We start from the raw sequence: 15,629 nt of genomic DNA on the forward strand, positions 1-15,629 counted from the left end.
CTGGAAGGAAGCCCAAACTTTTGAATATGCCACAATGCACTTAATTTTCTTCAATCTGATAAATTTAGCAAATAAATAGTAATTGTGAATGAAAACGTACAGAAATGCTAAGTTTTCTACCTTGGAATTTACTTTAGATAGATATTCAGGGCCTGACACAGAGTTGCATTCAAGTCTGTTGGTAGACGGATATTGCGATTTTTCTGTACTATGCATGTGCCTGAGCATACACAACTTTGAGTAAAAACATGTGTTTTAGTACCAGATGTATTAAGCTCTGAAAAGTGATAAACCACCAGGCTTTCCACCTAACTTTGGATGATCCTATAGGGCTGGTGCAAATATGTGCTGACCAAGATGACTACTTTCACAAGTGGATGAATATATGGAATACAGGCAAAGTTTAATATTTACATCGGAGCATGCAATGTGCAAACCTGAATCAAGCCCTTAGTGAGACATGCAATTTGGCTAGAGGCACCCAAACTTTTACATACAACTAAATATTTACTGTAGCTTATTAAGGCAGATGTGTCCACATGCAACTATCCTCAAATCATGCCATCGACTTTGCTACTTAGTCAAAACACTAATCCGAAGAGCATGCTACATTATTTGCGGAGATGCAAGATTGAGGAATAAGAAGCATAAAAGGAAGTAGCAGCAAAAATAGCACTTGAGGTAGGTCCCACAGGAGTGATTCTTACCATACATATTTACACCTAATCTGCGACTTTATATCAATTCCTTTGTGACAATATAACCTAGTACACTACTTGTGAACTAAGACGCAAGTTTTAGGCAAAAATAGCAAAAACGAGGAAAGTATGTATCACAAGAATCACGCCAGGCATCACATGCCATATGGTTTCAAAGGATTAGTGTATGAAGACATATTTGCAGTTTGACAAATAATAAATGGTTCTTACCCACTGATAGTGAGTAGTCTGCTATCAAAGTTAAGGCAGTGTGCTCAGTGATTGAGATACATTTTTTTCCGTGGATAATAATTTATCCTTTTAACATTTAAAGGGGGCAATTCAATTAACACCATGGGATGTAGTTTCCAGGTTACATGCCTGAAGCTATTCAATTGACTGCATTGCACCCAGCACTTAAACCTGGAAGTTGCACTTTCCCGCGACTAATGCCCGGGGCTTAGTCGCAGTAAACTGCATCTTCCGGAATAAGTCCAGGGCACGATGAAATTGCCGCACCTTGTAAGCCAGCTACTAGCCCAGTGGCACTAGTTAACATGGATTTCCGCACCAGAAATTCACAAGTCGCGTGCTTACCGCAGGAGTGGTTGAATAGCTCCAGGCAATTAACCTGGGAGCTACATCCCAGTGGTGCTAGTTGAATTGCCCCCAAAGAGTACTTCATAAAATCAGTAATGGTAATATGGGTTTTGTCTCAAACTCTACATACAAAGCAGGATAGCATTGTAATACACGTTTGTGTGCCTGAAAGAAGGAACTTGTATTATAAATTTGACACCTACAAGCTAAATGTGGCTGAAGTTTTGATACACTTGTAACCAATATAAATTGTACCACAAATGCAGTTATAAACAGAAGCTGGCGTTTTGACAACAGTTAAATAAAAAGTCTATTGACATTTAAAACCAAGGTAAATGGGTGGCTTGTTGCAGCATTTGTTGCATGATCAAGCTGAAAACACCCATCTTTCATGGGGCCTGATTCAAATAAGCGCACTGTTGATAGTACCGGGAGGGAGCTCCCAGAGCTATGAAATTCAGCATGCTGTTAGGGCGACTAAAGGGCCAGCAGCGAGGTTGTATTCCAGCTTAGCACAGCGCTAACAACCTCGTGTCGGGCACTTTAGTCTACTTAACTTGCAACTGTCTGACTAAACAGTGCAAGGAATTGAATAGCTCCAGGACCAAATACCCAGCGCTATTCAACTCACGCTGAATGCGCGCTCCTGATACCAGCAGTATTAAATTTAAAAAATGAACCCGTGGTTTTCAGCACTGAAAACCCTACGGTGCTATATGAAAAAAATAAATAAGAGAATTACTTACCAGTCCGTTGGTCTCCACGACTTTGTCTTCTCCCCTCTATCTTTGCACTGGGGAGGGGGCTGCTGGGAGATGTAGATCTCCCTGCAGCTGTCACCGGGGGTGGGGGGGCTCACACACACATGGGTGTCGCACACAATCGCTTACACACATACAACATACTTACACACACCATTGCTGCAGGAGACAGGGTCCCCACGCTGGAGGAAGAAGACAGTGCTTCAGAAGGTATTTACTGACTAATTAAGCTAATTGGAAACTCCCAATTGCTTAGTCGTTAGAAGGGGTGTCGCAGGGGTCCCAGAGCATTTGCCCAATCATTTTGACCAAAAATATTGATTTTAGGAACAATTGGTCATGTACATTTATATTAAAAATAGAAGTAGGAAAACAGCCGGAGGTTTATCTTTGTAAAGGGAAAATAAATATGGGTTATGATGTATACAGAAAACGAGCTTATGCATACAAAAAGTGTACTCAGGCATATTGATACCATAAGTATCTATCATGTGTGTGTTTGTGTTTTATATACAGGTTGAGCCTCCAATATCCAAATGCTTGGAACGAGGGGCATTTTGGATATTGGAATATTCTGTATTTTGGAACATTTGCATACCAAAATGAAATATCTTGCGAATGGGACCCGAATCTAAACACAGAATACATTTATGTTTTATATACACATTATACACACAGCCTGCAGGTAATCTTATACTTTATTTTTAATAATTTTGTGCCTTAAACAAAGTGTGTGTACATTGAATCATCAAAAATCAAAGGTTTCACCATCTCAGTCATACTAAAAAAAAAATTCCGTATTTGGATATTGGAGACTCAACAAACATACACACTAATACACACATTATATACAGTGTTCTCCCCAAAAAATTTTCCCAGCCGGGTGGCATCAAGAAGTAGCCGGGTGGGGGCCTTCGCAATAATTAAATGTCTTAAACCCTGACCTTACAATGATTTAAACTTGAAATAACATTTTATATATTAATTCTACTCTTCTTATTAGAAGCCCAGTCGTCTGATTATGAAAAAGCGGCAAAGTCTGTAGGATCTGGTCCTTTTTATACAGCTCCCAAATACTGTCCCCACTTGTATGCTCCCAAAGGTGCCGGATGAAAGACTGTTTCTTGCCAGGTGGTGCACCAGCAAAAAACAGCCTGAGAACACTGAAAATAAATAGAGATTTATATATATATATATATATATATATATATATATATATATATATCTATATCTGTGGAGCTGAGAGGGAGGGGCAGACTATATGTATGCGTAGTAGTGGAGTGCAGGAGTGCATATACATGCTGTAGCTCTCGGGAGAAGGTTTAATGAAATCTGTTTATTCCTAGAACCACATCGCCTACCTGATCTCCGAGCACCAGCTGCTGCAGCCAGCCGTGCACCGGCGCGGTGTACCAACGGGGGAGCCAGCCCAGGTACCATAGGATGAGGTAACAGCACAGCGTGTGGTGGGACCCTTCGGTGAAATGTCACTGAAAGCCCCTAACCCGCTCCTTGCCCCCCAGTACTGCGCCAGCTATCTACCCTTGCCCCCTCCCTATCTCAGAACTGCCTTGCCCCTTGCCCCCCTCAGCACTGTCACAACTGCTGTCTACACTTAACCCCTTTCCTACCCCTAGCACTGCCTGCCCTTACTCCCCTCTACCCCAACTTCTCCCTGCTGCGTGCTCTTAACCACCTCTACCCCAACTGCTACCTGCCCCCTGCACTGTCCTAACTGCTGCCTGCCCTCGCCCCCATTATATGTGATGGGACCCTGAAACAGTGCAGTAAAATCCCATTTTTTTTTTAAAGTGAGGGTTCCCTGGTACTCACAATTTTTTTCGCTCAGTGCGATCACTGTATAGTTCAAACAAGATTAGCGGTTAATTAGACCATACTTCCCACTATAGAAAAAAACTTGAGAATCTCAAATAGCTCTAAAATTTTAATAAAATATATACTCCTTTAAAACCTCTCAGAGCGGCATCAGACGCTTCACACTGTTAATTTAGGTTCCGCACTCAAATTGATCATCTATTTATTTTTCTGTAATGTAGTACTTGTTCAAGTATCATGAGCAATAAGATATCCAGCCAGCTACTAAAATCCTATGCATGTGCAAAATCTCTGCCTGATTCTGCCATCTATTTGAGCAGTGTTTACGCGATGCTGTGAGCACAGTTACATGCAAGGGGATGTGGTAAAGATCCCGACAACCGGGATGCAGTCTGCCGGAACTGGAATCCAGATAGCTGAGAGGACAACGGCGATGGAATCCCGACATGATTGGGGATGCAGAGGTCGGCAGATGGCATCCCGATCCAAAGAATACCGGGGAAAGGTAAGTATCAGCCACAGGGGAGAAGGTTAGGTTTAGGCACACCAGGGGGATTTAGGATTAGGCTGCGGGAGGGGGGAGGTTAGGGTTAGGCTCTAGACAGAGGGAGTTAGGTTCAGGCACCCCCCGGGGGGGAGGTTAGGGTTAGGCTCTAGACAGAGGGAGTTAGGTTCAGGCACCCCCCGGGGGGGAGGTTAGGGTTAGGCATTAAGTGGGGAGGGTTAGGGTGCGGGGTAGGGTAGGTTAGTTTGAGGGTGCAGGAAAGGAGGGTTAGGGGGTAAATAGGACAGGGGAACATTACTCACCGTTCCCATGTCAGGATTTAAACCATTGGGATGCCGCTGTCAGTGTACTGACAGCCAGCATCCTGTCCATCGGAAATTCCTACCAATTCCCATGCAAGTGCCTATATGTCACAACTCCATGCAAAACAATGAGCATGCTCATATAAGGATCAAGGTAAGCAATTGCTATCTAATGTGAAACTTAGAGGGGGAATACTTTGTCACATCAATAATAGGAGAGTGTTGGAACTTGGAGACAGTGTGTCACCTTATTAAAACAAAAAAAACACTATGGTGCAGTTTTCACTGAATTAGTGCTACACAATATATGGAATACATCTGACTGGAAAAAAGGGTAATGGGGTGTACACACCTAGCAGATACATCTGCAGATCGAGTGATCTGCAGATGATGGTCGTTCATACACACTGAATGGCCATCATCTGCTTCTGGCGGCGTGACACGCTAGCCACGGGCATGTCCCGCCCCTCTTACCATGGCTGCCACTGCATGTGTACGGGCGATCGGATGATCGTCCGTACACGCTGCCTGATGGACAGATACATCTGCCATCGGCTGTGCAGCACAGCCGATGCGATATGTCTGAACGACGTCGTTCACAGACAGATCGGCTAATATATCTGACAGTGTGTACACAGCTTAAGTGACTCATCTATATTACGTAGTGGAACTGTCCCTTCTTTGACAAGCACAGTAACTCCAATTGGTTACACAATCACCGGCCCCTTTTTTCCCCAATGGTCTCCCAAAAAGACACGGTAAGTTATTCCCATTCAGCCTTATCTAGCACTTTACCACAATAGAGCTGCCGAACCTAGCAACAATGTAGAGGAACTTTCATGTGTAGTGCAGCCAAAGCGACCACTCATCGTTCAGCTAATGAAATAGCTTGAAGGCAAAAGTAGAAGGCTGGACTTTGGACAAGGAGCACAAAAATAAAAATGGCAAGTTTAATTTTAATTAATAAATTTACTATAATTTAGACTATTGTATTTTGATTCAGAGAACAAGGTAGCTTTCATGCAATCATTAATTCTAAAATAATGCACTAATGATTTTGACACTGCAAGAATTTTGTAGTTTTACAAACGCTGCTTATATGTCCTTTTCAGATAAAAACTTGGGCTAGCCCTGTCCACACGTGGTCCTAATTCCCATGGTCCAATTTATTCACGTTGTGAGTTAAGGTGCGTATCCACTACGCGAACCAGGGAAGACAGTACGATTACGAGATCGTAATCGTACCATCGTTCTCTATCCCCTGCATGCCTACACTGAACGATTAGTTGTTCAGTGTAGGCACCCTCCGTCATCCCTGAACATGGTCAATCTGTCGTTATCGTCAGATTAACCGGAATATTCAGCCAATGATTGATGTCAGAAACGACCATTGGGAGCGCGCATTGCTGGTCGTTTCCGACATTATTGTGCACGATTAATGGACGACTGAACGATAACGATGTCGTTATCGTTCAGTTGTCCATTAATATCGCGTATTGGATATGCACCTTTAAAAAGGACAAGATCTAGAAGTTTGCGGTTTGATCAGATCATTATTAGTTCCCCTATGACTTGATAACACAGAAAAGAACCATGCACACAGGCCAATAGCCATTTACTGGCTAAACTTTATTTTTACATGCATTAGTTTGAAGCCCTAAAATAATCAAAGGATATTTTTGGCAATATTGTGTCATTTATACCCCTTTCAGACATACAGCAAAAACCCAGGTTTTTGGACGTGAATGTGCATAAACCTGAGTTTTTGCTACGTGTGAACATTAACGACTCGGGTCGAAGTCCTGGGTCCATGACCCTGCTCTGTACCAGGGTTTTTCCCAGTGTAAATGCATCTAACCAAGGTTTTTTTTTAGATCCGGGTTTGAAGAAATCTCTCATATTGGCTGTTCCATCCGGACCACGCGGCTGGGGATCAAATTAATTTAAAAGTACGTGCACACTAGACGAAATTTTACACAATTTGCCCGATTTAGACGCATCGGAATGAAAAATCAAGTAAATTATGTCCAGATTGTGAGTGTCCACTCACGATCACAATACCAATGCGCGTAACCGCTTGTTGGACATCGCATCTTCAGATCTTGCCTCCTGCAGGCAAGATTTGCCAATCTCATACACGATTTTGTGCAATAGATAGATTTTGTGCACAATAGATCTTTAGTCAGATTGGAAGCTTTTTAGCACCATATTGTGTCCTGGAGGGGCGGGAAGAGTTCAAGGGAAATCGCTCGCGATATCACATCGTGAGCACATCGTCTAGTGTGTATGCACCTTCAGCATGTATTATTTCATGTTTAAATTTTTTATGTGAAAACTGTCTTTGTATAGACCAAAACTTTATAAAGGCTATATACATAATTTTCTTATATTGTAAAGTAAAAATATATTGGTTTTCAATAAAAAAAAAAAAAAAAAAAAAATGGAAACAAACTTTGTGGCCTTTACTCTAAAAATGCTAATTTTTATATTACGTCATTATTGTGAACAAAAAAAAAAATATCCCCTTTAAATCCACACCAAATTCAGGGTAGACCCGGGTTCAGTGTGACCCTGGAATTTCCCGGGTTTTGGTGTAGTGTGACTGGGGGTCTCAGACTAAGATCTGGGATTTTCCAGGGTTGATATACCCGGGACGTACCAGTACATTTCCTGGGTCTTATGTCTGAAAGGGGTATTAATTACAGCATGTGTGGCCTAGTAAAGACAGCATCCGTGAACATAGGACAATGCTTAGCAAAACAAGCACTGGGTGTATAATCAATATGTATTACTTAAATTTATGGATGGGTGGTAGAAAACAGATTCTAAGAAGTCATTTTAATATTGTTTAATTAAAAACAGCAATTACATTTTCATACGGGCTGGGACGCAAGTCTTCTATCTCCTTCATATTAAGTGGTTCAATTCAACCGCCACCCTCTTCCCCCAAAAACACAAACACATTAAAGTAATAAACGTGTTAATTTTTTGTTGTATTTTGTGCTTTAAAAAAAAATAGTTCATATGACTAGAGGCTACAAATATATTTAAAGAACTCCAACTTTTTTTTTCAAAATAGCCCCCAAACTAGCATAAGGGCAATTCTAAGTTAAAGTTCAGCAGAATATCAAGCTCTAGATGATTTACCAGCAATCACAGAGATTCATCTCTCTAAAACATCAGTATTGAAATTACTAACATCATTGGAAGGAGAAAATAAAAAATGTGGGTGGAGTTCTACTTTAAGCCACTAGAGGGTCTAATGAGCTCATTAGAGAAAGATGGGGCTCTGGCCAGTTTACAAATGTCAAAACTGAGAAAGGGATTGGGGCTATCATTTAAAAAATGTGAATGCAGCTTTACATGTATGAGATCTCATCAGGAGACCGTGCAAATATGTTGGAGGATCTTCATCTACCTGTTGCAGAGCTGAGAGATCATAGTTTAACACAGTTATCTAAAACAAGTACTCAAAGCACATTTAACACACATCAACGAGGCCTACTAAATGCTCTGATGTCAGAGCATTTAAATAGAAAAAAATAAATAAAGAATTGCTTTCCAACATGCATCTTATTAACTTTGCACTGTCAATTTCGATACTGCCTGCTGTACTTACAATTGTTAGGGCTCAGTACAAGATAATTGAGGTCTATAGGAATACTCATAGTGCCTACAGAATACTATGCAGTGCCAGTTTTAAATACATTACTGAATGCTCTACATATCTCCTGTGCTAGGGATCAAATAACCTATGTGTCAACAAGCAGATTTTTTCAATGGCTGTGTTTAAGTGCCCCAAATTTAGACTTTGCAGCTTAGGGGTGCTATAACATGCCAAAATACAGTGGATTTGTTATTTCCTAAACGAAAAAATATTTAATACACTAGACAAAAAAAAACAAAAACATACAAAATGTAATTTTTAGTAATTTAGAAAAAAATAGTGGTTTGGTGACAGTACCTGTTTGTTTTAAGTTAAGGACAAAGCTTTCAAGTTACACAATTACATTGCCATACCTAGGGAAGCAAAGGTCCTACTGTACTTGAATAGGGCGGAATTCAATTGTTTTCATCCCCTATCGCGCCCGACGAAGCTATTCTATTCCTGCTCCTGTCGGCGCGATCAGCTGCCAGCGCTACATTTCAGCTCGCAGCCCCTGGGGGATAAGAGCTGAAATGTGCGAAAAGTGACATGTTTGGGCGCCCAAACATCACTTTTCGCGATCGCGCCCAGCACTTTGGTCGGGTTTAGCTGCTTTACGCGGCTAAACCTGACCTCTATGGGCGCGATAAGCGCGAAGAACGGCAGCAATTGAATGGCGGCCCGCCATCTCCTGTCACTTTAGACGGGAGATCCGGAGCGCGTAATCAATTGAATTCCGCCCATAGAATGATGATAGTTTGCACCTAATCAGAATGCACAAGTTAAGAGGCCTATGCAGACTTGGAAATAAAATGGGCGCATGTTACGCTAAAAAAAAAAAAAAAAAAAAAAGAGGGAACAGAAAAACAACATGCATGTATTTGTGCAAAAATGCAGCGCTGTATTCATTTTGAGAAGCATATGCCTCTGCATCAGCAGCAAATGCACCTGCATACATGGGCGGTATTCAAGAGTTTCCGCGGTCCGGATCTCCCGTCCAAAGTGATGGTAGATCGCGGGCCGCTATTCAATTGTTCCTGCTTTTCGCGCCCAAAGTGGTCGGGTTTAGCCGCGGAAATCGGCTACCCCCGACCAAAGTGCTGGGCGCGATCACTTATAAGTGCAGTTTGGGCGCCCAAACAGGTCACTTTTTGCTCAATGCAGCTCGTACCCCCCTGGGGCTGGAAGCTGAAAAGGAGCGCTGGCAGCTGATCGCTCCGTCTGGCGTGAATAGGTTTGGAAATTCCGCCCCATGTGTTCTTGTACCTATCCTATAGTAAATATAAAAAACACAGCTAACGTGCGTATATATGGTTATGTAATGGTGTACACGACCTGCATTTGAACGATTACGCCCTTACTGAACTTTGCCTGTGTGAGAATGCCCCTTCCCCATTCCGCATCTCCAATTGTAATGCTTGATGAGTACTACTGCAAAACCCCATTTACATGGTTTCGCTTTCCAAGAATATGTAAATTTACACTTACACTAGATACACTAGGCAAATGGGCATACATTCAATTCTGCTTCTGCCCAAGAAAGTGAAAACTTTAAAAAAGCATAATGGCTTTGATTTAAAAGCAAGACAATTGAAACATAACTGACAATGCAGCAATTCAATTGTTGCTTCGTTCGAGCTCAAACAGCCACCGGCATTTCTGCTTGCCATCTCCTGAAGAGGCGAGCAGAAATGTGTGAAAAGTCAGTAGTTAGGGCACCCTTACCAGGGCTTTAGTAGGGTTTAGCCGCTTTATGCGGCTAAACCCAGTCTAACTGGGCGCGACAAGCGTGATCATTAATGGGCGCCCAAAAACAACTGAATTGCTACACTGGGCATCCATTAATTACTGCACCTTAAAAAAACAATTGAATCGCCCCCTGATTAAAAAAACCTGCTCACATACTTCAGTCTATAGCTATTCTATTTAAAATTAACTAGTGGTGTGTGGATAACTTCCACTTCATTAAAATATAATATTATAAGATGCAAATGCCACAAATATGTCTGTCTATCTGGCTCTCACATCTTTACATGATCTATAACACAACAACACTTTCAGTACCTGCACTTGAGAGAATAAATGGAGTAATTACAAAGAGCTAATTAAAATGCTGACGTGATATTTATATATTCACATTTGTGGTTATGACGTTTATGACTATATGCAATTACTACTACAGATAGTCAACTAGTGTCTGGAACAATTGTTATGCATCATACTATTAAGCCCAAGTAGTTCAACTTTCTACTAATGCAAAATGGTGTACAAGTAAACTTTCACAAAAAATTATTTTCAGCAGCATATGTATATCAGTTGACCCTTGTCTGTAAATCTTAAATAAAAACTCCTCATTCATTAACGGTTTATAATTTACTAATGCAGTAACTTAAGTGGTAAAATAATTTGCTTCACATGAAAAGTTTCTTTAAATAAGTATTCAAGTTCTTCATATAATACATTAACTATGGGCTCGATTCAATTGAACACAAATTACATAGCGCCGGTAAGGAGCTCCCGGAGCTATTCAATTCTGCACGCTGTTAGGTCGGAGAATGCCCGTTCTCGCGCCCCTCATGCCTTAAACATGGTGTTTAGTCACGAGAACAGGCATTCTCCGAATAAACTGCCGGCACGATACGGTTTCCGCATCGCTAAGGGCAGAAAACAGCATTGCGCCTGTACTTTTGTCGGATTTCTGCCCGCACCCCTGGAGGGATGCGAGAAGAAATCCTTAACAGCATGCAGAATTGAATATTTAATTAATGTTCAATTGAATCGAACCCTATGTTTTATTACATTAACTCATTTTTGAGCCCCAGACCACGGTTTTGTGCCTTCACAAAATATGCCTAAAGATTCATTATTATTTCCAAATAAAAACTTACAAGTTGTTTGTGTTTTGTGATATTAGTAGGGTGGGGGGAGTTGGGCACCAGCCATACATTTCAAGGTGCACCGGCCAAAGGGCTCAATGAAATCGTCCAGCTATGCACCAACTACTATTCTGAATGAGGTTGACCAGGGTAAAGTTAAATATTTCATGGTGTACACAGTGTGTGCAAGCAATAGGTTGGGAAACCATGCCTTAAAGACATTTCCTTTTTTTTCTGCCAAGATCACAAAGCCAACCAGTAGATGTCTGAACATTGATATCCCCCACCCTCCCAATATTGCAAAACACAAGTTACTTCTAAAGCTGGGCAACAGACGATATTTCGACCGATCCGACGAATCGGGCCAACATATCGTCAAAATCGGCTAGTATTTACGTAATATGTCTGCCCATGCGTGCTCCAGTTTGGTTGTCAGTCGCATCGCCAGGTCGGCCCTACATGCAGCTCAATCTACATGCGGCTGATGAAGACATATCAGGCGGTCAGGCACCGGATCGTGCAATGTGTACAGGCCGCCTGATATGTCAGCCCGTCGCATTGCTGGGTTCACACATCTAAGTGTGTACCCAGCTTAAGTTTTCAATTTGAAATAATGATTGTTCACTATAAGCAAACAATGTTTCAACCTAAAAGATTAAGGAAAAACAACTCACAATAATGCAACACAATAAAGAAACTAAACATGCAGCTCTATTTCAAAGGTAGTGTCTAGATGCCCTTCACAGAGAGGACCCCGACATCATCATCTACTGTCGAACGTCATTCCCTACCATCCACGTGGACAGAGAGGGAATATAATCTTGTGGCAAGCGAAAGCGAGCCGAGCTTGAAGGGTGGTGAGCGAAGCATGGCGAGGGACAAGTTTGTTCTTTAGGTGGACTTTATGGGCATGGAATCGCACTAAATCCCTCACTGCACGTCACTTCCAGGTCCTTAGCATGAAGGGGAAATAAGCTCTACCCTATTTTAAAACTCTTTTTACATCAACTTCCTCTCGTCATCTAACTCCACCCCCTGCAAAAACCTAATTTTGTGGAATCCCTCTGACCCCCAAAATAGATTAATAAACTTTCAATGTAGCTGCAGACTACTCTGGCAACATCAGGCTAAATGTCAGCCTCTTCAGGAGGCATTGGTGAGTCCACTCGAAGGTCACGGTACGTCAGCTGTGTATATAAACAGACATATACTAATACACATTCCATTTATACAGATGATGTCCAGGTCAAGTGAAAGGTGCTCTTGGCTGCTCATTATCAACATTAGTCACCAATCTTCAGCATAATTACAAAATAGACTATCAAACCAGCCATTTGTCACATCCAGCCGTATGAATTAAAGATTTACTGAGAGGCCTTTTTGATGATCATAGTAATTGCTATAAAAATCTACCTGAGATGTGCTTAAAAAAGTTGTCTAAAAGTCATCTTCACTGGATCATACCTTAGAAATACAACTCTATAAAAGTTCCGTATAACATATATATTAAACAAAAAGGGGTTACTGAAACTGTCCAAAAAAATAGAAAAGAACTGAGAATTAGTTGTTGCTGTAAAAAATGGGAAAAAAAAACAACCATAAAAGAAAGCAGAAGTCTAATGTATTTGTGACACACCCTTATTTTGAAACCAAGTGCCAAGCAATTTTAAATAGGATTTATAGTAACATTTCAAAGATTTTTTTTTTTTGTTAAAGTGGATCACTTTAAGTGATACAAATTGGATCCTGAAAGGTAGGCAATAGGTGAAGGCCAGATAATTTAGGATTGCGTTGTGTATTATATAGTTCAGAGTAATTACATGTTACTAAAGCTGACAGTGCCCAGTAGCGAGTGAGCAGCCCCTTAAGCAAAGTGTCACAGCTCAGCCCTGCCAGCCACACCCACCCGGCCTGCAGCCCACACAGCACAGGGCACTCTAACTAGCTGGCCCCCAGTATTACACAATGACTACTTCAGTAATAATAATAACACGAATAAAATAACGAACCTAGAGCACATACACAATGCAGGGCAGATAGAAGAAACATGTTACATCAGAAGTTCCCAACAACACTAAAAAACTGCTATGCTGGGCATAGAGAGTGAGACACAGCAGCACATACCCTACACAATGATGGCCCCCTGCGATTATAGGCATAGTGCCCACCACAGGGACAGAGTGTCAGCTCTTCAGCCCTAATACAGATATCGCCACTGACTCCAGGAGACGTAGTGGAACTTTTTCTGCTCACCCCGGACAGGCACAGACTGGAGGAATAACGGTGCCCGGTCAGCGCTACAGCGGCAGCAGCACAGGAAGCTGCGGTCCCCCTGTATGGGGTGCTGCGTGCTGCCCCCGCCCGGGAGGGAAGTCGCTGAGACAGGCCCTTTGCGTTCACCACACCCAGCACGGACGGGGAGACTACATCCCGTGGCCTACCGTTCAGGGCCGCTTCCCCGGCCTTTCCTGAGCCACCCACTCGGCACCTCCCGCGTCTCACCCTGCCAAGTGTCCCGCAGACCAGCCCCTGCCGCTTACCGGCAACTTCGTTTCCACCTCGCTGACCCCGCCGCCTACAGCCGGATCCCCCGGCACGGCCCAGCTCCCGGTGAGTGAGCGCAGAGACCTCTAGCTCCAGCCGGACACACAGACACAGAGCAGCGGCCGCTACAGTCACCTCCTCACCCCGGGAACCCGCCTCGCCAGTGCGCGCCGCCGCCACCGCCTCCTACTCGCGGGAGAAGGGGAGGAGCTACGCCGCGTGTGCGCGCCGACTGCCGCAGCCAATCACAGGTGCACAGCTCCGGGGACCGTTATAGCTGAGGAAATAGAACTCAACTCACAGCATAGCACACATGACTGAGGCTGAGTTCTGTCACGTCACACTCTCAAAGATACTGAGTAATAGGGTGGATGGAGGAGGATGTGTGACGGTGTTGAGTGTACTATATTCCTTCCTGTCCTGTGTCACACTTACTACATGTGTGTCCTTGCCAGTGCAGCTTTTACATGGTCTCCCGTGAGAAAAACGAACAGATATTGTTAGGCAAGTCTTATGTAATGAGTTGGGGCACTACTGGCATATCCCTAAAGAAGTGATACTACTTTAGGGGGCTCCTCTTAAACCCTCTTCAGTTGCCAGTATTTGAAAATAATTGCTAGAAACATTTTGCTGGTGGGATGTGCATGTGAGCACCTTGGATACAGCGCAGTCCAAGCAGCTCTAATGAACTACAGCCTCCATCATACGTGTTTATGAAGCACAGAAGGTGGTGTGTATCTTGGGGTCCAGGTGCCGCTGGCAAAGTAATGGACTGGCGCCTCCCACATTTTTTTGAATAATTACACTCTGTAATTCTAATGTTTCTCCAACCAGCCCCTCTTCTGTCTTCCCAGCCAGCCCCCATGTTTCATCAGCCAACACCTCCTTTGTTTCATCAGGCAGCACCCCTTCTGTCTCCCCGGATTCAGTATTATTTACAGCCGGCCGCATGGCGGCAGTTCAAATCCCGACAGCGGCATCCCGGCAGCACTGAAAATCCCGATAGTTGAAAGGTAAGTATTCTCTAACCTATTCTACCCCCTAACCTCCCCCCCAAGTGCCTAACCCTAATCCCCCCTCTAAGTACCTAACCCCCCCTTCCCCGCCACCTAAACATAAAGCCCCTGGGGGAGGCTAACCCTAACCTCCCCCTGGGGGTGCCTAACCCTCCCTTCCCCTAGCCAAAACCTAACCTCCCGGGGGGGGTGCCTAACCCTAAGTCGACCCCCGGGAACCCTAAACCTAACCCCCCTTTCCACGGCTGCCCGCGCCCATCGCCCGGCTTATCTTCGATCGGTAAGCCGGGTGTCGGGCTCCCGGCGTAGGGAAAATGACAGGCGTCGGGATTTCGACGCCTGTCATTTAACCCTTTCCGGGATTATACAGTCGGGAAGCCAGCGGTCGGGATTCCGTCCCATCGGCTTCCCGACTGCTTCCCGTCTCCCCAGCCATCCCCCTTCTGTCTCCCCAGCCATCCTGTTTCCAGTCCCCAGCCATCCTATTTATGTTTTCCAAGCCAGCCCCCCTTCTGTCTCTCCAGCCCCTGGCCACCCGCATCCAGCCCACAGATACTTACCATCTTCTGGCTGCGGCTGTGGTCGGCTCCTCAGTGGCTTCCCAACCCTGGACATCTAGGAGCCAGGGGCGTATCCGGAACTCCAGTCCTGGCAGTCCCATCTTGATTCTAATATATTATCAAGAAATAACAAACGGTTGCTGCTTAGGTATGGCTGTTCCAATTAATAAAAGCTGCTATTTAAAAATAGGAGATAGTCAGTCTCCCTAAACCAAGGTACAATTAATAAACATAAAATACAGCGCTATAAAAACATAGTAATACTCTAATAAAATTTTAATAATC

The 15,629-nt window shown here is 43.4% G+C and overlaps 1 protein-coding gene across 2 annotated transcripts in view; it reads right to left on the reverse strand.

The window, feature by feature from the left end:
* RAP1A (RAP1A, member of RAS oncogene family) overlaps positions 1–13,989 on the reverse strand; it is a 72,318-nt gene extending 58,329 nt beyond the window's left edge. The window contains exon 1 of one of the 2 annotated variants that reach the window (XM_088475427.1): positions 13,765–13,989. The gene's annotated coding sequence lies outside the window, so the exon portion shown is untranslated. Of the gene's footprint in view, positions 1–13,348; positions 13,369–13,764 lie in introns of those variants that run through there. The other variant, XM_088475429.1, reaches the window with a different exon arrangement.
* Positions 13,990–15,629: the final 1,640 nt, after the last annotated feature.

The sequence above is a fragment of the Taudactylus pleione genome, unplaced genomic scaffold (assembly GCF_031769625.1).
Source record: "Taudactylus pleione unplaced genomic scaffold, aTauple2 ptg000172l, whole genome shotgun sequence".
Classification (NCBI taxonomy): Eukaryota; Metazoa; Chordata; class Amphibia; order Anura; family Myobatrachidae; genus Taudactylus; species Taudactylus pleione.